Below are 26,044 nucleotides of genomic sequence, written 5' to 3'. Positions count from 1 at the left end.
GAGTTTAATAGTTGGAAAACTGATTGTCGACGCCACACGACCGTGTGTCAGGCTGTGTGAACAATCTATATCTTTATAATGCTTAAAGGATTAAATCAAATTTTTATTAATTTTAATGGGGCCAAGTACAATTTTATTTTTACTAATTTAAAATTTTAAAAATTTAAAAGCATTAAATGAAAATTTTTATTTTAGGGTAGGCCTTGGCATTGACTAGGCACCCGTATAAAGATTTAATAAAATATGTCTATATATATATATATATATATATATACTAGGAAAAGAAAGTTTTTCTCTTTCTCGATTAGTTTGGAACTGCTAGGATCTCTATTGCTTTTAGAGCTTGAGAAGGTCGCTAAAAATAGTTTTGAAAGGTTGTGAAATGGGAGGATTTGGAAATGGAGGATGCTTTGGTGGAAAGAAGTTGCCTTTTAAGGATACACTTTCGGCTAATATGTTGTCTGATTTCTCATTGTAATGTCGTTTTAGGGACGTGAATTCACCCTTGTTGCTTTTGCATTGAATCTGTATCAGGTGGGTACCGATAGCCCAATTTTCGTTTCGAGTTTAATAGTTGGAAAACTGATTGTCGACGCCACACGACCGTGTGTCAGGCTGTGTGAACAATCTATATCTTTATAATGCTTAAAGGATTAAATCAAATTTTTATTAATTTTAATGGGGCCAAGTACAATTTTATTTTTACTAATTTAAAATTTTAAAAAATTTAAAAGCATTAAATGAAAATTTTTTATTTTAGGGGTAGGCCTTGCCAGCCCCCTGACTAGGCACCCGTATAAAGATTTAATAAAATATGTCTATATATATATATATATATATACTAGGGAAAAGAAAGTTTTTCTCTTTCTCGATTAGTTTGGAACTGCTAGGATCTCTATTGCTTTTAGAGCTTGAGAAGGCTGCTAAAAATAGTTTTGAAAGGTTGTGAAATGGGGAGGATTTGGAAATGGAGGATGCTGGTGGAAAGAAGTTGCCTTTTAAGGATACACTTTCGGCTAATATGTTGTCTGATTTCTCATTGTAATGTCGTTTTAGGGACGTGAATTCACCCTTGTTGCTTTTGCATTGAATCTGTATCAGGTGGGTACCGATAGCCTAATTTTCGTTTCGAGTTTAATAGTTGGAAAACTGATTGTCGACGCCACACGACCGTGTGTCAGTCATGTGAACAATCTATATCTTTATAATGCTTAAAGGATTAAATCAAATTTTATTACTTTTAATGGGGCCAAGTACAATTTTATTTTTACTAATTTAAAATTTTAAAAAATTTAAAGGCATTAAATGAAAATTTTTTATTTTAGGGGTAGGCCTTGCCAGCCCCCTGACTAGGCACCCATATAAAGATTTAATAAAATATGTCTATATATATATATATATATATATACTAGGGAAAAGAAAGTTTTTCTCTTTCTCGATTAGTTTGGAGCTGCTAGTATCTCTATTGCTTTTAGAGCTTGAGAAGGCTGCTAAAAATAGTTTTGAAAGGTTGTGAAATGGGGAGGATTTGGAAATGGAGGATGCTGGTGGATAGAAGTTGCCTTTTAAGGATACACTTTCGGCTAATACTAAGCAAGTGGGAGAGGTGGAGTCATGGAATGGGGATTTAGAAATTGAAGTACGTGATAAGGATGGAGCAATCAATTATTGTCCACTTACTTGGAAGTTTGTTGGGTTTAGAGCACTCGCAGGTAGGATACAAGCCCTTCAGAAACTAGAAGGAAATTTACAAATTGTTGATATTGATAATGAATATTACTTAGTGAAGCTTTCCCCCAAAGAAAGATTATGATAAGGGTCTTACCAATATTGGACCTTAGGCAGCTTATAGGAGTTATTTTGATGGTGCAACCATAGAGCATATCATTTTCGATGAAAGATCTTCACCTATCGCATATTGTGGTATGGGTAAGACTATCGGGGTTGCCTTACAGGTATTACAATAAGGATTTGTTCAGAGCAATTACTGGGGTGATTGGTCATGCTGTGAAGATTGGTTATAATACTATAGTAGGCAAGAGGGGAAAGTTTGTGATGTTAGCAGTAGTAGTAGATTTGAGAAAACCATTGATTTATTGTATTGGAATTGACAACTTCCTTCAAAGGCTTGGATATGGTGAACTATTGTTTATTTTCTATGAGTATGGGTTGTAAGGACACACCAAAGAAACTTGCGGTGTGCGATAGCTTAAGATAAATGAAGTGCATGAGCAGAACCAAACTGAATTAGTTATCAGGTTTGATCATCTTGAGAAGAAGGGTTATGTTGGGAAGCTGTTTGGACCATGGATGTAGGTCCAAAGTCACCAGAGAAAAGCAGTGATTTCGAATGGAGATGCCAAGGCTCACAGGGAAATTAGGAAAGATAAGGCAACTACTAGAATTTTGAGATTTAAAATCTTAGAGGGTTATGATCATGAGGTGGATAGGTAGAACATGGTAATAAGGATTACTCTCAAAATATAGGAGGGATGTTGGAACAGGTCCCATAGTAATGCAAAATTTAAGGGAGAAATGATTAGGGGTAAGGATAAGGGCAAACAAAAGGGAAACCAATGGTTCAGATAATGAAAAGACTGATATGGGCAATGAGGAGAGTTGGCTTGACATGTCTAGAAACAAAGGCTAAATTGTGGAAACATATAAGGCCAGTATGCGAGTTTAGTGAGCTTAGAGTGAAACCATTAGGTGATAGAATATTGGGCCAATTATTGGTGGACCAAAAGAAACAATTGTAAGGAAAGAAATTGGGCTTGATAGTACAATCATTTGGTTGTTTTGGTCGTGAAACAAGATGGGGGATTTGCATGGCCAACCTATAGCATGCAAAAGTTAGTAGTAACAATGGTTTAGCTTTGAGTAACCATAATAAAAGAGTTATGGGATATCCTTTCTGAATGGGGTAAGAAATTATCCCAACGGTTGGATATGGAGCTTGACGGGAAAACGGTAGGAGTGGTGAATCCAATTCCAAAGTCTGCCAATATTGACAAGGGTGACAATATATAGCATGACCATGGGGTAAAGAAACAAAAAAATAGTGCAAGACTCAGGTGTTGTATTTATGGTCGATTTAATGCTGAGGCAAATGCCAAGCTGTTGGTTGAATGGCAATATGTTTAATTATAAGTTGTATTGAAATGGTAAGTGTTCAAATGAAAATATGCTTGAGTTCATGAAAGAGTGGCAAGGTTTAAAGTTATTTAAAATCCTACTATGCTAGGGATGTGATGCTATGGATTTATTCACCTTGTGAGTTGTTGAATATAGCTTCATGAATCATGTGGTATTGATATTGGATTGTTCTTGATATGTATAAATTTCATATTTGAAATAAATTGATATGATTAAAGTTTATATGAGCTTACCAAGCATTCATTGCTTACGTAGTTGTTTTCTTTTACTTTCAGATTATCGAAAGCTCGATTGGGTTGGAAGCTTGTCGGAGTTATATCACACAATCCATCAGTTCTATCGATACTTTCAGATGTTTTAATTTTGGTTATAATGGCATGTATAAGTATTTTGTTTAATGTTGGTCTATATGTAATTTGTTGAGATTAGTCACTTATTTTGGCTTGTTTTGGAAGCCTAACTATGGCTTGTTGATATGCATAATGTTGATTGTAGGTTGACACCAAATTGGGTGAGATATATGGCTTGTAAATTGGCCTACTTCAGTCCACACGGGTAGAGACACAGGTGTCTATCTCAGCCGTGTGTGACATATGGCCAGGTGACACAACTGTGTGTCCCCTGTTTCTTTTAAAGAGTACAAGTCAGTATATTCACACGGCCTGGCATACGGGCATGCAACTTAGCCTTGTGACTAAAGTTAAAGAGTTACATGAGCATGGACACGGGCTGGACCACTGTCGTGTGCCCCTATTTCGAATGTCCACATGGCCTGAGACACGGGCATGTCTCCTAACCGTGTGACCCCTGCAGTGTTGAAATTTTTAAATATTTCTGAAAAAAATTCTCTAAGTTTTCAATTTAGTCTCGACTTGTTTCTAATATGTATTTTGGGTCTTGAGGACTTGTTTAAAGGACAACATATATGATTTTTATTGGTTTTATTATGAATATTGATATGTAATGAAACGTTTGAAATTTCTGTCTGAATGATCCGTAAACCTTAGTAATGCTCTATAACCCTGTTCCAGTGATTGATACAGGTTATGGGTATTACATTTATTGGTATCATAGCTACGGTTTAGTCTGTTCTCGGACTGAATGTAGCAGATGTGAAGTCTAGAAATACATGCCATTATATAACCTATGATAGTGTGATATCTCTCGATGCTGATGTGATTTGTTTCATTTTTAGACAGAGATGTTTTCCAACCGAGCTAATTCCGATAATGCTAAATGCGATCTTCTAGTATTGGAGTAAAAAAATGTTGTTTATGATGAGACAAAACTCATAAAGGTATAAATAAATTTTTATAATTCTTATGTTGGTGATAAATGTTATGTTATATGTGTGTATATATGAGAGTCAAAATTTGAGGCTTTACGACCTTCACCCTCTTACTTGTATGTCTTATACAACGGAATTCACAAGATTTATATTGATTAAGTTTACAAGTGTAAAACCAAAGAGTTTAGTGACTGAATGATTAATAATGGGGCTAGAGCCGAAGATGGGTTAGCAAGTAAAGAGAGTTCTAGAAGAGATATTAGATTATTTTGAAGATTATTTAGGATACACAATGTCGCTATTAAGAAACAATGTTATTCACGACTAATCAACTTATTTAGTTATGGTATTTAAAGAACGATTTAACCAGAATTTCTTCTAAACTGATTTCTTTGGTGATTGGGATAATGTGGGATCATTGATGACTGTAGTAGTTAGTGGGATAGTGTTGAAATTACAAAGATATCTGAATGCAGCTGTTATAGTTGAGTATTTTACATCGATCCCCTTTGGGTATTCTATATGTTTTTTATTCTCAGAGATATATGTAACTGTTCATTTTCAGATGTGATTCTTATCATATAGAAAGGTTGGCTAATCATAATATTAGACGAAATTATTGTTAATATAGTTGATTCATGATCGACATGACTCTGTCTTTCTTTGGTTTTCTAATCCATTATGTTCGATAGAAGACTTGATGATAAGACTCATATGATGCTATATTCTACTTCTGTTGGTTGATGTTTTGAATTACATATATGAGATTTACATTATCTTTATCACAACTGTTTCCAGTGCATATGAGTGATAATATTTTTCTAGATTTTCTCTGGGATCATCGATCTCTTTATCATTCAATGTGGTTTTTATTCTCGAAAATTCAGTATAGCCTCACATCTTGGATTTCATTATCTCGGTTTTCTTATTATTCTTATGATCTAATCTTGTCTATCAAAAATGGTTTATCTGTAAAGGGTATTCATTGGCTTGAGGTAATTACATCTATTATAATTATAATTTCTAGTTTGATCATGGAAGCATGGTGATGCAGATCTCAAAGTATAGAGGTTGTACTACTATACTAGTTATTGTTGGGATTATATTCAGTTTTCTCTTTCAATTCAGAGTGCACTATTGTTGTTAAGCTTTCATGAAAAGGATAAGTAACGGCAAAAGTGTACACGGTGGAAGATCGAGCTCAAACTTATATATTATTTTTTTATTCCTTAGGTAATCTTTGATTTATATCAACAAGTTAAAACGGGATGTTATGTTTTGTTTGAATTAATGTTGTTCCTAAAAGATCTTTGATAAGTATTCTGAGGGAATTATGATAGAAGGACAGTCTGAATGAAGAATACATATTCTAGAAGGCATGATACAGAAATATACCTATTAGATCAGTTCTAATTCAGAAACGTTATTATCGGTTAAAGTCATCCCGATTGTTGAAGTTATCGCACTTCTGTAAAATGATATTTTTGGACCTTTTCGAAGAAAAAGGGAATTGAAAGTTACAGATGCAAACATGTTCGAAGCACTAGTCAAAGTTTTCTAATCCGACTTTCTCAGTTATATTTCGATAGACGATTACTGTGAATTTCTCGATAATTGTGTTACTGATGATAACGTTATGACGGGAGAACATCATAATTGTTCAGTGAGAAATTTCGAGGACGAAATTTTTTAGGGGGAGAGTTGTAACAGTCCGATTTTTTAGTGGTGTCAGAAACAGTGGTTCGAGGCCACCAAATCCAACAAGTAAGTTCGTAAATATTATTATTTAATATTCACAAGTCAAATATGGTTTTAAAAAGGTTTTTGAATTAGTTATTTGTGTTTTATAACGATTATTAGGTCAAATAGTTTTAGAAAGTGAGGTATCAGGACCTCATTTCTATAAACCGAGTCGTAAATATTTTTATAAATATTTATGGAGTGTCATCAAGATTGCATTAAAATTTCGTTGAAGAATTTTAATGTTTCAATAGTCAATTAATGAAAAGGACTAAATTGAAAAGGTGTAAAACTTGTTAAATATAATAATTAGGTGATTAAATGGATTAATTAATAAATAAAGAAGGAACTAAGTAATAATTGCACCTAAATTTAATGGATGAGGCAACATAAAAGAAAAAATAATAAAATAAAGCTATTCAATGGTAAAATTGTAATTTTGGTGAAATTAAAATAAAACAAATTAGATTTGGATAGTTTTCTAGACATTTCTTCTTCAATTTTCGGTTCAAAACTGACATAGAAGAGAGCATAAGTTGGTTATTCAATTTTTGCTTCATGAGTTCAATTCTTACCCGTTTCTTGCAATTTTTATGTTTTTTTTGAGATTGTTACTGTCGAAACCGTTTTTCATTTTTTTTTTAAATATGGGGATCGACTTTAAAAAACAAAAATGGAATTGCCACCAATCTTTTTGTTTAGGTGTGATTGGATCACCAAGAAATTTGCTCATTTTAATAAAACATTTTGGTTTACTAAAACAACGATTTTGGTCTACGTAAATATGAGAAAATGGGTTCGGGAGTCGATTACGTATGAGGAAGGATTAGCACCCTCACTACGCCCAAAATTGGTACCAAATCAATTAAATACTGTCCTTATGTCTGAGATTTAAAAGAGTTTTTGAAATGTGATTCCTTTGAAAACATTTGAATGGTTCAAGTTGGTCGTCAAAATTTTCTTATTTCAGAGGAATATAGCATCACATCCAACACGATAGGACACGATCCTTTATACCCTCGAAAGCACGATAAATTTCGATTTCCAAAAGTTCATATGTTGAAAATTACAAAAAGGATGCTCAATTATTTAGTCCAACGAAAAATCGAAACCTAGCACAGTAGGGCACGATTCCTCGAATTTCTAAACATCGAGCGTTGCCTCATTTTAGAATTTAAAGAACATGAGTGAAATTCTAAAGGGATATTCGATTATTTTGAATAAACGAGAAGTTGCAACCCAGCACGACAGGGCACGATTCCCCGAGTTGCCAAACATCGAACATTACCTTCGTTTTGAAGAATTTTTAAAGAGATGAGCGAAATTTCAAAGGAATATTCGATTGTTTTGAACAAACGGGAAATCGCAACCCATCACGATAGGGCACGATTCCCGAATCGCCAAACATCGAACATTGCCTTCATTTCGATGAATTTTTAAATGGATAATTATAAAACTAGCTTAAAACGCATTAATTTTACTTGAAATATGATGGAATAATCAAAAAAAAAATTTAAAGAAGGGTTAAAGATTATAATGCAACATTTGTAAACTCGAAAGAGACGTTGGGTAATATACACTCATAAAGTACTATACTAGGTGAATGAAGATAATATAACCTTATTTAACCAACTAACAAAACAAACAATTAAATATAACTAATCTAAGACAAATGTAACCAAATTTTCAAACATGGATGAATAACAATTGATATAATTGTAACAGCCTAATTTTCAGTGGTATCGGGAATAGAGATTTGAGATCACTAAATTCGACGGGTGAGTTGAAAATTTAATAAATTAATACATATGAGTCAAATGTGAATATAAAAGCATTTTTGAATTAGTGAATTTGGTGATTTAAAAGAATTAATTAGGTAAATTGGGTCGAGAATGAGGTATCGAGACCTCGACTTCATAAATCGAGCCATAAATATTTTTAGAAATATTTATGGAGTGTTGGTGAGGTAGTAATAAAATTTATTCAGAAAATTTTGACGTTTGGGTGGTTAATTAAATAAAAAGGACTAAATTAAAAATGGTGTAAAAGTTGTTAAAAGGATTAAATAGCTCAATTGTCAAATGAGAAAGGACCTAAAGTGAAAATAAGCCCAAAGGAGATATTTTGGGCGGCAATAGCTGAGAAAAATCAGGAAATGGGTGAAATAAGGGCAAAATTGGAAAATTGACAAAATTGGCTAAATAAAAATGGGACTAAATTGGAATAACTAAAATTCGCTTCATTTCTCTTCATATTCATCAGCTGAAAAACAGCCATGGAGGAGGGTTCAAGCTGGTTTTCATACTCTAGCTTCATGTAAGTTTAATTCTTACTTTTTCCTTGAAATTTTTATGTTTTTGGACTTTTACAATTGGGTCCAACTTACTATTTCATTAGTTTTTGATTCCATGTCTAATTTGTGAAGTTGTTATGGATGAGTGCTGGAAGTATATGATGATTTGGCATGGAATTAGAGCTTTAAATTGTTTATATTCTGATTTTATTGAAAGAATTGAATAGAAAGTGAATGTTTGGGACCTAATTGTAAAAGAGTTTGAATTTAGAGTTTTATGTGGAAATTCTGAATTTCAATAGTTATGAAATATCTTATAATTTCTAGAAAAAGTATTAATTGAGAAAATTATCTTAATTTAGGGGTTAATTGAGCAAGGAGTGAATTGTATGAATTGTGAAATTTGGGGTAAAATGGAAATCAACATTTTGCACTAAAACTGTTTTGGGCAGCAGCAGTAGTTTAACTTTGAAAAATCACAAAAAATTGTAGAAATCGAATTATAGGATGAATAAAATATGAAATTAAATCTTATTGAGTCTAGTTTCTTATAAAAGAAAGTATGTAAGCAATGGAATTGTAAATCATGAGATACAATAACTTTTGTGAGACAAGGTCAGAATGATTTCGGGTTCCCCTGTTCTGAATTTGGAAAATCATAAAAAATTGGATAAAAATAATTATAGGATTAAATTTATATTTATAGAATCCTTAATGAGTCTATTTTCAATAGAAACAAACGAGGATATCATTCGAATCTTGTACGAGAAGATAATTAATTTTTAGTGAAGAAGGGTCAGAACTGTCAGACAGCAGAATAGGGGAGACTTCAATGAATAAACTGTATTAATTGGCCCAACCAAAAATTATGCAATTTTTATGGTAAGAATACATATGAGTCTAGTTTCTGGGAAATTTTATGGATATTAATTTTGATTTCTGTAGCTCAAGATGAAAATAATTTAGTGACTATGACACAGATGGACAGCTTGAATATTCACATAAGTAGATAGTGAAAATTATTGATAATGTTACCTACAAGTGTGTTGTTTATACTAAGGATGTGGATGGAGAGGAGGAGGAGGAAAATATACAAAAATATATGAATGACTCGTGTATAAATTGAACACATGCCGATTATAATCGATAAGTGTTGGATTAGAAATGATATAATGTTTTATTTGGTATATTTATTATGAAATTATGATTATCGTTATAATACAAAAATTGAACTTGTGAGTTTATATGGCTAAATTTTAGTGATTATTTGTTAATTTTATGAATTTCATGATGTGTTATTTCATATGTATTGATGATAAAATCGTGAATAATGTAAAAGCATGAAAATTGAATAAATGATCAAATTAAGCATTTTAGTTCAGTGACAAGATGAATTGAAGGAAAAGACCATGGTTGGACCATGACAACAAGTGATAAGTGATAGCTTCGGCTACACTTATCTGATCAATGACAAATGACAAGTGAAAAGTGGTAGCTTTAGCTACCTGATCAGTGAAAAGTGGTAGCTTCTGCTACCTGAGCAGTGAAAAGTGGTAGTTCCGGCTACCTGATCAGTGAAAAGTGGTAGCTTCGGCTACCTGATCAGTGAAAAATGGTAGCTCCGGCTATCTGATCAGTGAATAGTGGTAGCTTCGGCTACAAGTGACAAGTGACAAGTGATTTCCGTATAAGACCATATCTGGGATATGGCATCGGTGTGATATATGCTATCAGATAAGACCATATCCGGGATATGGCATCGATGAGATATGTGATTCGTAAGACCATAGTGGGCTATGGCATTGATATATGAATATGTGTAAGACCATAGTTGGGCTATGGCATCATTATGTGAAGATGTGTAAGACCATAGTTGAACTATGGCATCGAGAAAACGAAGTACTCAATTCCGTAAGACATTCACTAATTTGACAAAGTTTGGTAAGTGTTACATGGAATTATGTGATACAAGGAAGTACGAGTTGATAAGATACGGGTATAGAACTTGGTTGATAAATGAATTCATTTGTGATTATATAATTGTTCATCTTGAATGTACTGTCCATATGTATTGATAATTCAAATGTTTTAATGAATAAATTTCCGATATGGAATAAATTGAACACGAGACAAATAATTATGAAATTCAACTCGGAATTCATGAAAATGACAGTTATTGATATATGGATACATGAGACATTGATATATGAATATGGAAAATGTTTGATAAATGTGTTTATTCATAATTATAGAATTATATACCTCATTTGTACTATTTGCATAAAGATGATATTTCAAATACTTTGGTTATTTAAGCTTAAATATGAAATAGTCTGAAATCAAGATAAGTTGTTATGAAAATATATTTAGATTACAGAGATATGGCTGATATATGTTGTATGATTACATAACATGAAATTGTGTATATATATGAGAAATTGAATGAGAATTAAGCCCATACACGTTTCTTGTTATTTATATGAAGTGTACGACTGACAAGGGTGATGAAGTTATAAACAGAGAGTTACACGGGTTGAAAACACGAGCGTGTGACTCTCCAAAGTGTGAAAATTTTCTAAGTATTGCAAAAGTTTCATATGTTTACGGTTTGGTCCCGAACCACGCGCTGTAGGCCCATATAAGGGACGTTAAACATATGTATGAAAGTTTTTAATTTAGAAAAAAATTTATGGCTGATTTTTTTACATGATTGATCATATTAAGTTTGGTAATGCCTCGTACCCTATTCTAGGCTCGGAATACGGGTAGGGGGTGTTACAATAATAATACAAAAAAATGGATAAATAATATGCAACAATAATATACATGGCATAATTTAAAACGATCCACAAAACATGTACAAAATGAAGTGGGAATTAGCAAACGATGTGGTATAAGACAATTTTATAATAATAACGAATTAATGAACACATAATATACATACTATATGAGTGGATTAATTTACATAAAAAACTAGGAATATAATTATTGAAATAAATATTATAGCATAAAACATTTGAATCGAATAATAAGCAAAACATTTTAAACACAAATTCATTTAAAATTAACAATATACACAATAGTTTAAATAATATATATAAAATATAAAAGAATATTAAAGCACATGATAAGACGTAATATACATAATAGATTCATGAGACATGCACATAGAAATAGATTCAAGAACGATTATTTGTAGGAATAGTATGAAATTAATAATGCATATAAAATTTAACTAGTCTATCTCGATATACGCACCATTATATTTAAAAACATTTTAAAGAGATACTAAATAAATATTAGAATAACCTAATACAAAGAAGCAATAATTTTATAAGTACAAAATAAAGTTCTTGAATAATTTTACATATATATATAAAAATATTAGATGAATCTTAAAACAAGAAGTATTTTAAAATAAAAAAACTCTATTAAAATAATATATGTACGCATATCCCCAAAAACATTTAAATGTGACGTTATACAAAATGTGTAAATAATATAATGAAAAGAATTTCAAAATAACTACACAAATAAAAACAAAGAAAAATTCTTAAAACAGATTAACACTTATAAGAATATTAAATGAATCTTAAAATGGCAAGTTGCTCAAATAAAAAACTCAACTAAAATACTATATATGTACAAGTATATAAAATGCTTAAATAAAATACCATACATAATGTTAACATAATATAATATAAAGATTTTAAAATAACAATTATTTTTAAAATGAAGTAAAATTATTAATGTTATTTTAAAAAATAAAAAAGGTTAAAGAAACGAATTATCAAGAAAAACAATGCATGTGTTGATAGAAAACTAAATTAAAATGAATGTAAAGTAATAGGGATAATATATAAATAAAACAAACTACTAATATTAAAATAAGGACCAATGCGCAACACGCGCAATGTAACACCCCAAACCCGGCCCAGACGTTATGGCCGAATCTGACGTGCCACATTGGAGTTGAAAACCCACGTTCCGTTTTTAGTGTTTTAAAACCATATATTTTGTTGAGTTAACAAAGTGTATGGAAGCTGGGCACTAGGTAGGTATCCGAGATAGAGGAGGTGAGCCATGAAGGCTGCTTAAGTACCAAGCTCTTTAATTGGATCCAATCCTAGACATGCCCACAACCATAGCCATACTTTGTCATATCGAGTTTAAATTTGTTTAAGTAGACGTCTTTGATAAATCGATTAATCGTGGTGTTGAGATATTTTGAAAACAAGTATCATTTTGAAAACACGCCCTAAGTCTAGCCCATTTGAATAATTATCAACCGGTTTAAAGTTATTAAAATTAAAGTAATCCCGAAAAGAAATAAAAGGAAAGTTAAAATGGCCTTATTACAACCCAAAATAAATAATATTTAAAGGAAATTTAAAGAAAACCTACGCTTATTTAAAAGTCCAAAGACAATCACCGTGGCCACTCAATCCCTCCTACCAAGTCCCCACATCAAGGCTCACCTGCAAGGTTAAGGAAAGGGGTGAGTTTGGAAACTCGATGTGCAACAAGCCCTTTCAGAGCCCAAAACAATAATGACTGTTGGGTCTAAGCCCAAATCCAATTTCAAACATGTATTGGGCCATAGCCCTTTTCATATTTCATATTTCATAACACCGGGTCAAGCCTTTTCAAATTTCATATTATCGGGCAAGCCTTTACGGTGGCACGGTATGGCCCATAGGCCCATTTCAATATCACATATAATGTCAATGAAAGAATGCAAGCCCAATTGGGAGACTACTCAACCCACCATCCGCTACTCTCCACCGTACCAACCAACACACCATGTGGAGATTAACTCGACCCACCCCGCCATAACTCTCCACCGGCAAATTAGTCTTTATCATATAACTGGAGGCCTAGCCTCTTTTAATAATCGGGGCAAAAGCCCTTTTTATAATCGGGCATAAGCCCTTTAATAATCAGGCGTAAGCCTTTTGGTAATCGGGCATAAGCCTTTTTGATAACTGGGCATAAGCCCTTTTTGATAACTCAGGGCATAAGCCCTTTAATAACAGGGCATAAGCCCTTTTCACTTCCTCCATTCATATAAAAACCCAACCCAATGCATTTATGAACATCTCGTGTGCATATCATACATATCATGTGCATATCATACATGTCATGTGCATATCATACATATCATGTTTATCAAAATCCCATGCATTAAGTTCATAAATAAACCCTAGGGGTATAATGGTTATTTTAACATAGGGGCAAAACGATCATTTTCTTATTATAAGGGTAATCTTGTAATTTTACCAAAAATTAGGGTTTCCATGTTCATTAACAGTTACAAACAATTCATGGGTGCATACAGTGATTCTGGCCCACTTTTAGCGAAAACGAGTTATTGGGCCTAAAACCCCTAATGGGCCCTACTTAGCCGATTTTGTCATCTAGGCCCATTTAGCCTATATTCCATAACGGTTTTAACAGTCTTATCATGCAATTTAACAGATTTCCTATTTTCTACCAAATTTACCCAAATGGGCCCGAAGCCTATTGGGCCTAATTCAAATTTCGAGGCCCAACCTACCGTGAACGCCAAAATCACGTCCTTACTATTTCCATTGCTCCCAATCATCATCTCATCGATTCTAACTAACTAGTAAGCGTCATTGCTCACAAGTCCTCGAAATGCCGAATTTCGCATTTCGCTTTTCGCATTTATCACTTTAAGCTATGAAAAGGGTTCGTTACACCGATTTACGATATTCCTTGACGAGATCTCCTATGCGATTTCTCCTATAATCAACCACTTATAGATTAGACCATGTTATTATTAAACCAAATCAAAAACTACCTATTATCATCACTTACACATTCGGCCACCATCCACAATGGCCCTTGGGTTCATACCTTTGCCGAAGTTGATGACTAGATTTAGTCACTCCGATGATCCAAGCTTTTCACACACTCCTCGATCGGTAGCCTTTAATCCTCACTAGTACCAACAAACCAAATAACACCAAAAACCCTTTTAGCCTTAGTCGACAGAGGGGTTTTCAGCTTTTCTTAAACCACAAGATACAAATGGAAAGAAGGTTCAATACTTACCAAGAGATCTACTCATTGAAGAACGTTCCAAATACCTTCCTACCCCATATCCGCTAGAATCCAACTTAAACGTCGTGAGAAAATAGATCTAAATATTAATTCCGAATCACTAAAATATGAAGCTTTCGACTTTTCAAAGAAATATTAATCTAAGCTATTTAGAGGGTTAGTACACACATTATGGGTTGAAGTTGAAACGTTTCCAAAATCAATCGCCTACGATAACCACCACCGTCACTCAAACTTAACTAATCCAATATCAATATATGTAAATCCTAAGCACATCACCATACGGAACATAAGGGCATATTCATCATTTTACCATACAAGGGTATTTTGGTAGTTTTACAAATTGAGGGTATTACGGTAATTTCACAAACCAAGGGTATTTTAGTAATTTTGTAAATCGAGGGTAAAACAAGAATTACAGTAAATCAAGGGTGAAACAAGAATTCTATAAATCGAGGGTAAAATGGTAATTCAGAAATCGAGGGTAAAACGATAATTATGTAAATCGGGGTAAAACGGTAATTATGTAAATTGGGGTAAAACAAGAATTACGTAAATCGAGGGTAAAATAGTAATTAGAACCGAGGGTAAAATGGTAATTCAGAATCGAGGGTAAAACGGTAATTTTACAAATTGAGGTAAAATGGTAATTCTATAACCCGAGGGTAAAACAAGAATTACAGAATCGGAGTACTTTGGTAATTTTACAAGTCGAGGGCATTTCAAGAATTGGTAAACTAAAGTATTCTAAACATGGATAACAATACGAATGGGCTTAAAGCCTATTCTCTACCCAAATGGGCCCACACTCGTGTGGCCCTTTTAGCCCAAACCTAGCCACAGATATGCGATTCACCTAGCCTAGTCCAATATTTACTACACAATCAAACAACTTATCCAATTGGGCCCATTGGGCCCATTATGGGCCCTTTCGCCCATCGCGTGCCCAAGTAGCCATCCAACAACAAGAGTAGTGATAAATACACACCGATAGTGGATGGAGTTAATCCATGCTCCGAGCACTCTTAGCCGACGCCTAACCCAAACGAAAGCACGCCATACAAATGAAAGGGATCGACCAAGAAAGGTACATTTACTCTCTTCATGGTTCCTCTATTTAAAGCCACTTCACAACCACTCTTATATTAGCTTCGATGTGGGATCCTCTAACCTTAGAGTTTAAATTCAACACCAACTTTTGCCACCGTTAGCAAAATAAATGCTCTTTGCTTACCATGGGATTCAACCTATGCCTCCCTTAAATGCTCCACACGCTACTTGCCACTAAGCCACAAGGCTTTTTGTGTCATATTTTATCCCCAATTAATTATAAGGTCTAAAGGCCAAAGTCCGTGTTCCTTTTAAAAAAACAAAATAAATTGCAAGAGCCAAGGCTTGAACCCAAGCTCCCATACAACCTTAATGACACCACAACCACTAGACTACAAGCTTCCTTGTGTCATTTATTTAACACAATAATTTAAAAACCCTCATCCAAGCATCCAGGTTTTTTTTTTCACTTAATACCAAAATTTTTGCTAAAGCCCAAGTTTGAACCCAAGATTTCTCCAACACTTCTCAAAGCCATTAACCACTAATAGCAAACATTTAATTGTTTCATTTCATTGCACAATTAAATACCTATATACAACCTCCTTACGGACCCCCACTCAAGGCCCAATACTTCTAGGCCCAAATTCGGGGTGTTACACGCAAATTCACAGGGACCAAAGCTTATAATTTCCCCGACCCAAAACACTGCGTTGGGATGCAGGCTAAAATGCAAAAGAGCTCAAATTTTGGGAAAAATTCAAAAGAAATCAAAACAAATCAGATGCGAATGGGAGCTAATCATAATGCGGTGCAAAGGGGAAGGACCTGCTGCATAAATAACCCATTTTAAGAGCAAAAGCGCAGATCCGAGTCCTGGAACGGGTTGATGCGTGGGTCCCTTCCCTTAAAACGGCGTCGTTTCATTTTTAATCCACAATAGCAGGGGATTGAAAGGCAATCTGCCATTTCTTCAAGCCTCAATTAAAGCAAAACCCTAATACCCCTATACTTTCTCCTCCTTTGGTCGATTCTCACCCCTCTTTAGCACCAAGCCTCAAGAGACCCTAGCCGCCATTTGACCACCCCAAACGGTGATCGACGGAGGGTGATATGTTCGCTCGTTAACCTCGCTTGGATCCCTGCCTCAAGGACCGCCGATTTTAGCCCCAAAATCCCCTCTACAACTCCAATCTCGATAGAGGAACTATGGACTTCGATGGCGCGTTAGCAAAGGTAAGCCCTTCGCCTTTTTTATTCGTGCCTTCAAATAAAAATAATAAAAAAAACAATAAGAACTAAAGAATGAAGCCGAAGAGAAAGAAAAAAATAAAATAAAATGCCCAGAGATTTAAATCGGAAAATCACCCTTCGATTTTTTATAGCCTTTTTTGTATTTCAATATTCGTAGTATGCCCGTGTCTCTGTGATTACAATGATACCTAGGGCTTTTATATAGCCGAAAATAAAAGGAAAAAAAATACAAAGAATTCTTTTGTTCTTGTTTTTTTCTCTTTGCTGCTGTTTTGCTGTGCTATTTTTGTCTTCATGCAGGTACGAAAGGCGACATGGAGATGAGGACGAGGGCTGCCGCGAGGCTGTTATGGCGCAAAAGGGTGACCTAGGGTTCCTGTTAGTGTTTTAATTTTGGGCCATTTGGGCCTTGTATTTCTGGGCTAGTACTTGGGTTGTAATTGGGTTAATTTGGGCCTTTTTGATGTGTAAATGGACTTAGACTGGACTATTTGGTTTTATTTATTTGTTTTTTTAATTTTGGTTTTTGGTTGTTGGGCCCGGGCAGATTTGGCCTATTACAGTTACAATTAGGTCCAACTAAACCTTACTATAGTTTTTGATTTTATTAAACATTTTGAATGTTTCTGTTGATGAATCTATATGATTTTAGTTATTAAATGATGAGTTTGAGATGTTGGTTGATATTTAAAAGTATTTTGTTAAGTTATTTTGATGAATTTTTCAATTAGGTACTAATTTGTTAAATTAATAAAAGTACAAGGATTTAATGTGAAATTGTTGCATAAATTGGATTTTTTGAATATCATGAACATTTGGTTAGCTTGGGTTTTTATTAAAAATGGTTAATTTGCATGTTTTGGGATCAAAGACTAAATTGAATAAAAATAAAACATTAAGGGCAATTTTGTAAAAATATAAAAAATGACCAAATTGCTTGAAATGAATTGTTTTATTGTCTAAATTAATATAGAGAATGAAATTATTAATTGAGATCAAGTTCAAGTGGAAAATCGAGGAAAATAGAAAATTACCAAAATACTCCTAAATTTTGGTATTTTTGCAATTTAACCAGCTAAGTTCGTATGAACTGTATTCTGTATAATTTTGATTAAAGTGAATGTTAATTGGTGATTGGTATTATATATATATAGATATATGTTCTATTGTTGGAATTGAATTATTGTTGGAAATATATTATCAAATTTAATACTCAGTTTGGATTGAACGCCGGATTTGAGTACATTAATAAATTGGTGTATGGTGGTAATGGAGGGAGACATCGGCACATTACCCAAGTAAACTAAGGTTCAGCATTTGTTGCTAACTCTCGTGTTGTACTTTTTGTTTAGAGTGATTTGGGCGGATCAGCTATCACGAGCTTTTGTTCAGCTCTCACGAGCTTCTGTTTGAGTGTTCGGGAGGGCCATCCCTTATGAGATTTTGTTAACGATGTACTCTTATCCGTAATTTGTTCTTCGATTTGGGTAAGTCTTGGTAAAGTGATTTATTTAATGAATTTGAAAGTTATCCAACAATATTCTAAATGGTTTAACGAGCAATGTTCTGTTATGAGACGATATGAGTTTGATACAAACTAATACAGATATATACATAAAATTCATGGAAATGATGGTACATGATATTTTGATATATAATGATATATTGAAATGGATGATTTGTGTATATGAAGAAACCGTAAGAGAATGATATGTATCATGACATGAACATATACTGATATCTTTGATATGTTGATACATAGAAATTATGTAAGTTGAGACGAGTAATAAACTTAAGTGTGACATGTTGAGGTAATAAGATTATCGATGTTGAATTTATATGAAATATGTTCAAGTATGCTAACAAGTGTTGTTGTTTAATGCTTAGGCAAATGCCAAGCTATTGGTTGAATTGTAGTATGTTTAATTATAAGTTGTATTGAAATGGTAAGTGTTCAAATGAAAATATGCTTGAGTTTATGAAAGAGTGGTAAGGTTTAAAGTTATTTAAAATCCTAATATGCTAGGGATGATATGTATAAGTGATGCTGTGGATTTATTCACCTTGTGAGTTGTTGAATATAGCTTCATGAATCTTGTGGTATCGTTATTGGATTGTTCTTGATATGTATAAATTTCATATTTGAAATGAATTGATATGATTAAAGTTTATATGAGCTTACTAAGCATTCATTGCTTATGTAGTTGTTTTCCTTTACTTTTAGATTATCGATACTTATTTTGGCTTGTTTTGGATGCCTAATTTTGGCTTGTTGATATGCATAATGTTGATTGTAGTTTGACACCAAATTGGGTGGGATATATGGCTTGTAAATTTGTCTATTTCAGTCCACACGGGCGTCTGACTTGGCTGTGCGACTAAAGTTAGAGAGTTACACGAGTATTGACACGGGCTGAGACACTGCCGTGTATCCCTATTTCAAATGTCCTCATGGCCTTAGACGCATGCGTGTCTCCTGGCTATGTGAGTCACACAGCCATGGCCACACGGCCGTGTGACCCTTACAGTGTTGAAAATTTTAAATATTTTTGAAAAAAATTCTCTGAGTTTTCGATTTAGTCCTGACTTGTTTCTAATATGTATTTCGGGTCTTGAGGACTCATTTAAGGGACAATATATATGATTTTGATTGGTTTTATTATGAATATTGATATGTAATGAAACATTTGAAATTTATGTCTGAATGATCCGTAAACCCTGGTAATCTCTGTAACCCTGTTCTAGGACGGATACAGGTTAGGAGTGTTACAGGTACAATACTTCCTGAAAGAGCAGTATGGTATTAATACTTGCTATCCAAGTATCAGTACTTGGGACTTAAGTACCTCTGACTGAAGTATTGGTACTTATAAACTTTGAAGCAAATATAAATTAATATGGGCCTTAGTATCGGTACCTAGAGGTTATGTAACACCCCTGAATTAGGGGTTAGAAGTTTTGAGATTTGTAGGTAGGGTTAGTGGCTAGATTGGACAATTATGTTTATTTCTGTGTTTTAGTGTCAAAATGAGCCTGCTGTTTTTGTGATTACGAGTATGGTATGTTACCTTCGGGTCTCGTGGTCGAGTCCTTATGAGTGTTTTAGATATTTATGTATTTTTATTTTTATTTATTTATTTATCTTATATTAGTTAGTGAATAAAAAAAAACTTAAGCACATTCTTTTCTCCCTCTCTATCACTTTTTTTTTTATCTTCTCCTCCTTCTCATTTTCATTTTTCTTGGTGGTTTTCTTTTAAGAATCATTGTAGTATGTTCTTCTTATTTTTCTTTCCGATTTCACATGTCTTTGCCTTACATTTCCGTCTACTAGGATTTTGAACCAGGTAAGTTTCGTCTTTTGGTATGTCTTTCTGTGACTTTTAAATTAAATTAGTCGAGCTCTTAGATTAGTTGTTTGTAGAATTAAGATTTCAATCATGTAGGTGGTGATGTTGATCCGTTCGGGGGCTTTGGTTCACGAAACGAGGTGTGTGTTTGGAAATTATTCGGTTCCTTTATTGAATTGCTGCTTGGGTTCTGCGAAAATTCAACAATTTTTGTGTATTTTCGAAATTGACTGATCGAAGTGTTGTTTTAGTTTTGAATTATTGTGAATCATTGGAAATTCTGCAATTTCTAGTATGTTTTTGAGTTTAAGCAACTGAGGGTCTGTTTGGTGGTGAATTACGTGTTTTTTAGGTTGTTTCAGTATGGTTTCATGACCACACGGATGGCTATACGGGCGGTCCACACGGCCGTGTGCAATTAGGAATTTAGAGTTTTCGATGATTTTTGGTGCCACGCGGCCTGGCCACACGGGCATGTGCCCTTACACGGGCATGTGAGATCTTTACATGGTCGTGTTTCCTCTACTTTTAATTTTTAGCACTTTTGGATAGTGAGTTACACGGGCTATTCACATAGGCATCTGTCCCCTCCACACGGGCGTGTGTGGCCTTCATATGGGTGTGTAGTCATCCACATGGCCGGGGCACTTCCACACAGTCAGGACACACGACCGTGTGGCCTTATGTTGCCAATTTTTATACTGTGTTTGTTTTTTATCTGGTTATGATTCTATGTGTTTCGACCCTTGGCTAGGTCTTTGTAAGGGCAGTCGGGACTTTGTTTCGTCCCTGACTTGTACGTTATTCGCAACCATAGCTCTAATTAAGTGTTCCATTGAGTGTTAATTGATGTTATATTATATTTGATTCTGATTCTGGGCATTTGAATGTGTGTTTTTTTTTATTTCCTATTCTGTTTCTGTAAGTCTTTCTTCAAATGGTGTGCATTTTGCATTTGCATTAATCTTTTTGGGTTTGGTTGCGAAGAGAAGGGAGTCTGATCTATTCTGGCAGTTTCAACTGTAATTCTTCTGTATAGCGGTTTACCGCACAGTACGATATATATGTCAGCTCTACTACGTATTAACATTTGAGTGGCTTAGTCCACATACTTGGTGTGTAGGGTTGGATGGGTCTTTCGAGGTCCTATATGGTGTACATGGTTGGATGAGCTTAATTAGCTCTTTTTGGGGTGTGATTGGGGGACGGAGAGGTGTCTGGCTGGTTGAGTGGGTTTTTTATTACTCGTTACATTCATTCTATATTTTGTCTGTCTGTCTGTCTGATTGCGAGACTAACTATTTATAGATCAAGGTGTTTCAATACGGACAGGTTTGATTTGTTTGTGAAGACTATTCGTATATCGGATTGCCTTTGAGCTTTATTTTTTTTATTGTGACATTTTCGTGTTCATTTATCTATCATTTTCAAACTCACACTGGGCCCGTGTAGCTCACCCCCTTAGTTTATTCCTTTGCAGGTACCCTCGTTTTCTGTAGCTGGACTTGACATGCCGGAGGTCTCGAAGTGACATGTTTTAAGCCGAACTAATAAAAGGACTTTTCAAATTTTTAAATATGTGAATTATTTGGGACTGTTAACAACTATAAAGATTGTGGTACAATCTAATTTTGAATTTTCGTAAGTAGTTTTGTTGGATTTCTAGAAACTTCGGAACTTTATATCCAAGTGCTTTCAACGTGACTTGAATTCTCTGTTTTGAAGCCTAAATAGGCTAAATGGTTTAGTTCGATTTTAATATGTAATGCCCCAATTTTCGGGAATCCTGTGACTGTTGGCATACGTTTAATTATGTTAGTGGGCCTCTAGAAGGCCCAAGCTTAAGATAGAACCCGTCAATTGTAGTTAATTTTTGTTCCATAAGAAAAAATGGGTGAAATTATGAAATAGGACCTATGTGAAAATGTTTGAAAATGCTATAGGCTAAATTGAAGTGGCCAAATAAATAGGAGTGCAAAATAGGAGGATTTGCATGACAAACCTCCCATTTTACATGAAGTGGCCAGCCATCATGTTGTTATAAACAAAATGTACACTTGATATCCATAATTTATGGTACAAATTGATACAAATTGATAATAGGTTAGGTAAATGTTCCTTGATAATAGGTTAGGTAAATGTTCCATGATAATGGGTTAGGTAAATGTTTCATGATAATAGGTTAGGTAAATGTTCCATGATAATGGGTTAGGTAAATGTTTCATGATAATGGGTTAGGTAAATGTTTCATGATAAGAATTTCATGTCTTTTGTATTAAAGAATTAAATGGATGAAATATGAAGTTTTATTAAAAGAAAAAGGGGTGAAAAGAACAAAGTTTTGTCCATCTTTGTTCATCATAGCTGAAAGTTAGAGAAGAGAAAGGAGAGGAGAAAGCTCTTGAGTATTCGGTCATTAGGAGGAGGAAAATTGAAGGTAAGTTCTTGGTACCTTGCTTCTATTTTGAGGTTCATGAGTTCTTCTTGATTCTACCTTAACTCTTGAAGTATATTTTGATTTTTAGTTGTGTTGTGAGCATTTAGTCATGAATTAAAATGAAGGAAATGGTTGTTGTTTCATGTTCTTTTGATGAAAAATGGAAGATAGGTGAAGTTGAGCCAAACAAATGAGCATGCTTGTGCCTTAGATGTTAAAGGGAAAAATCAGCTAACATGTTGTGCTTTAAAATGATGAAATGGAGATTATACTTAAGTAAAATCATAGATATGTGATGATTTATTGCTGATATACATGTTTAAATAACAAGCATGCAAGTTAGGTGTGAAAGAGTGATTTGGTAATAAATCTGCTTGGGACAGCAGCAGTAACGTGACTTTGGAAAATCACCATAAATTGTAGAAGATGAGTTAGAAGCTGCATAAATTATGTAATTAAAGCTTATTGAGTGTAGTTTCTAATGAAATAAACAAGAACATATTTTGAATTCTGTACAATGAGAAATTTGATTCGTAATGAAGAGTGATCAGATTAGTCAAACAGTGAAACATGGGAAACTTTGAGAAAAATCTGGTATTGATTGGATAAACCAAAAATTCTGAAAATTTTATGGATAGAAGATATATGAGTCTATTTTCAGGGAAAATTAACGGCACTTGATTTGGAGTTTCGTAGCTCCAGTTATAAATAATTTAGTGACTGTTGCTCAGGAAGACAGTTTGCAGTGAAATTATGATTATGTGGTAAACATTGACAAAAATTTGTTAATGAGTTGCTTATTGATTTCTTATAAGTTTACTATGATCTGTAGGTGTGGTTGGCCGAATATTTTAAGGGGTTAATTCGTAGTTTGTATTTAAATAGTTAGATTAACGTGTTAGTAATCCAATTGTAGGCGGTTCGTGTGTGGATCTCGTCAAATATATCGTCAAAAATGTGTGTAACTAACACCCTCTTTCTTAGTCTGGATCGGCAAAAGTCGAAAAGCCGAAATGTCGAAAACCGGTATTTTGTAGATTTGCGAGTGTGCGAATGCTCGTGAGGTAAATCGATTAATGTTTTTGGTAAGCTGCAAAATTTGGACTGCAAAGTGCATGATTTCTGTGCCCTCGATATTTTTGGGCTTAATGGGCCAAAATTGGAATGATGGGCCAATCGGCCCAATTCGTAAGAACCCTCGGTAGTGATTCATTAGTACGTGAAAGGTAGGAATATGCATGAAAAACCCTAAAATAGATAAATTACTAAAATACCTTTAAAAGTGGAAAATTTACGCTTTTACCCCTAGGAGATAAATTACCAAATACCCCTAGGGTTAAATTGACCTAAATGCATGTTTGATCTGTTGTTATTTATCGCATGCCATGTTGTTATTATCGATGCATGGAATGGGATATTGACGAGGAAGTACTGAAAATGGCTTGTCCACGTCTTGGAGGCTTTGCCTCAATTCTTCGTTAACTGAGCAAAAAGAAGGTCAAGAATCGTGGAGTATTAAATTTGGTGGGTTGAGATATTCCCACATGGAGTGTATGGCTGGTACGGGTGCAGTGTAGTGGTTGGTGGGTTGAGTAGTCTCCCAAATGGGCTTGCATATGTTTACCGATGTTGCATGTATTTTGAAATGGGCCTATGGGCCATATCATTATCTGAATAAGGGCTAAGGCCCGGTTTATTGTAATCTGAAAAGGGCTCGCCCAAGATCACCATTACTGAATGGGCTTAGGCCCAATAGGCTTGAGCTGACTTGGGCTTTGAATGGGTTTTCCTTACACACTGAGTTTCCCCAAACTCATCCCTTTTATTTTCATCCACGCAGGAAATCCCCAACCATAGTAGGCTTGGAGCTGTGAGGGAATTCGGAGTGGCCACCCATTCTGAAAGTTTGATTTTCTTCTGGTGAACTGGACATCCTTTTAATTACGTTTGAGGTTTTGGGCTTTTAAATGTAATAAGGCCGCTTATTTATTTTTGATGGTTTTTAATATGTATTACTAAGATAGGTAATACTTATTTTAATTGTTGAAATTGGATAGCTTTAGGGCGCATTTTCAAAAACAACAGTTGATTTCAAAATAACACGATAACAAGCAAAGCTTCCGCAATGAAAATATTTTCCAAAATTAATCACTTTTCCTAAAAATGACTTAATCGAATCGGTTTCCTAGAAATATCCATGACGTTAAGGTGTGGCAATGGCGGTATGCATGTCTAGGATTGGATCCGAAGGGAGCTTGGTACTTAAGCAGTCCGATGGACTCACCACCTCTTTTCCGGTTTCCTACCTGGTGCACAGCTTCCATTCACTTTAACCTTTAATGAATTAATCTTTTGAACATTAAGTACGATTTTCTGGACTTAGAATGGAATTTTTTTTTTTACGTTTTTGATGTGGCATGCCGGATCTGCCATAACTTCTGGGCCGGGTTTGGGGTGCTACATAATAACTGTGTTCGAATAAGATTTTAACAACTCGTTTTGTAAAATTGTTTCAGATTACTTCGATGATCAATGTGACCTCCGAAATTCGGTCTAAACTCCTAGGTCGGGTTTTGGTGCGTTACAGGTTAGGTATCAATACCCTTGGCCAATCAAGTATTGATACTTTATGTAAAGGTTTCAATACCTCTTAGCTTGCTTTTAAAGCAAAGTTAAATTGAATAGGTTGGCCAAGGTTATTGACTATCGATATTGGCCAACTATGTAGAGACATTGGAGTTGTATGATCCATAGGAAGTCATCGTACCACTGAAGATGCCTCCAGGTATCAAATGTAATATCATCTGATTAGTGTTGTCATCAGCTCAAGTTAGAGGATGCTACAATAAACCATTAGATGGAAAAATCAAACATCTCCTTATTTTTCTATTTTATGAATATGTATTTATGTTTGTTGAGGTGAAGATTTGTAACACCCCTTAGCCTTAACCCGTTGTCGGAACAGGGTTACGAGGCATTACCAGAATTAAACACTAATAACAAACAACACCGAGTCATAAATCTATATTTCAATTTAAAATTTCTCAAATTCCACCTTTAAGACCTTAATATGGACCTACAAGGCCCAAAATATACTTAGGAAGTGTTTTGGGATTAAACTGGGAACTTTGGAAACTTTTCCTTGAGAATAGGGGCACACACCCATGTGGCCTAGGACATGCCTGTGTGGCCTGTCCGTGGGGCTCCCATGGCCGTGGGGTTAGCCCGTGGGCAGATCTGGTTTACTCACACGGCCGTGGGACTAACTTGTGGGCAATTCTGACTTTGCCACACGGCCTGGGCACACACCCATATGACTTAGCCATGTGGAAACCTGATTTTTCACCATTTTTGAGCTATTTTCACATATCAAACACACCTAGTTCATA

At 34.4% G+C, this 26,044-nt stretch overlaps 1 long non-coding RNA gene across 2 annotated transcripts in view; it reads left to right on the top strand.

Annotated features, from left to right (window-relative positions):
• Window positions 1-24,737, top strand: part of LOC128293683 (uncharacterized) — a 69,316-nt gene extending 44,579 nt beyond the window's left edge. Inside the window, exons 1-2 of one of the 2 annotated variants that reach the window (XR_008283851.1) lie at window positions 22,409-22,655; window positions 24,496-24,737. This is a non-coding gene — a long non-coding RNA (uncharacterized LOC128293683). Of the gene's footprint in view, window positions 1-22,408; window positions 22,656-24,495 lie in introns of those variants that run through there. The other variant, XR_008283852.1, reaches the window with a different exon arrangement.
• The last annotated feature ends 1,307 nt before the right edge of the window (window positions 24,738-26,044 follow it).

This window comes from Gossypium arboreum, chromosome 6 (assembly GCF_025698485.1).
Source record: "Gossypium arboreum isolate Shixiya-1 chromosome 6, ASM2569848v2, whole genome shotgun sequence".
Taxonomy (NCBI): domain Eukaryota; kingdom Viridiplantae; phylum Streptophyta; class Magnoliopsida; order Malvales; family Malvaceae; genus Gossypium; species Gossypium arboreum.
This window is presented reverse-complemented; position numbering and strand designations above follow the sequence as displayed.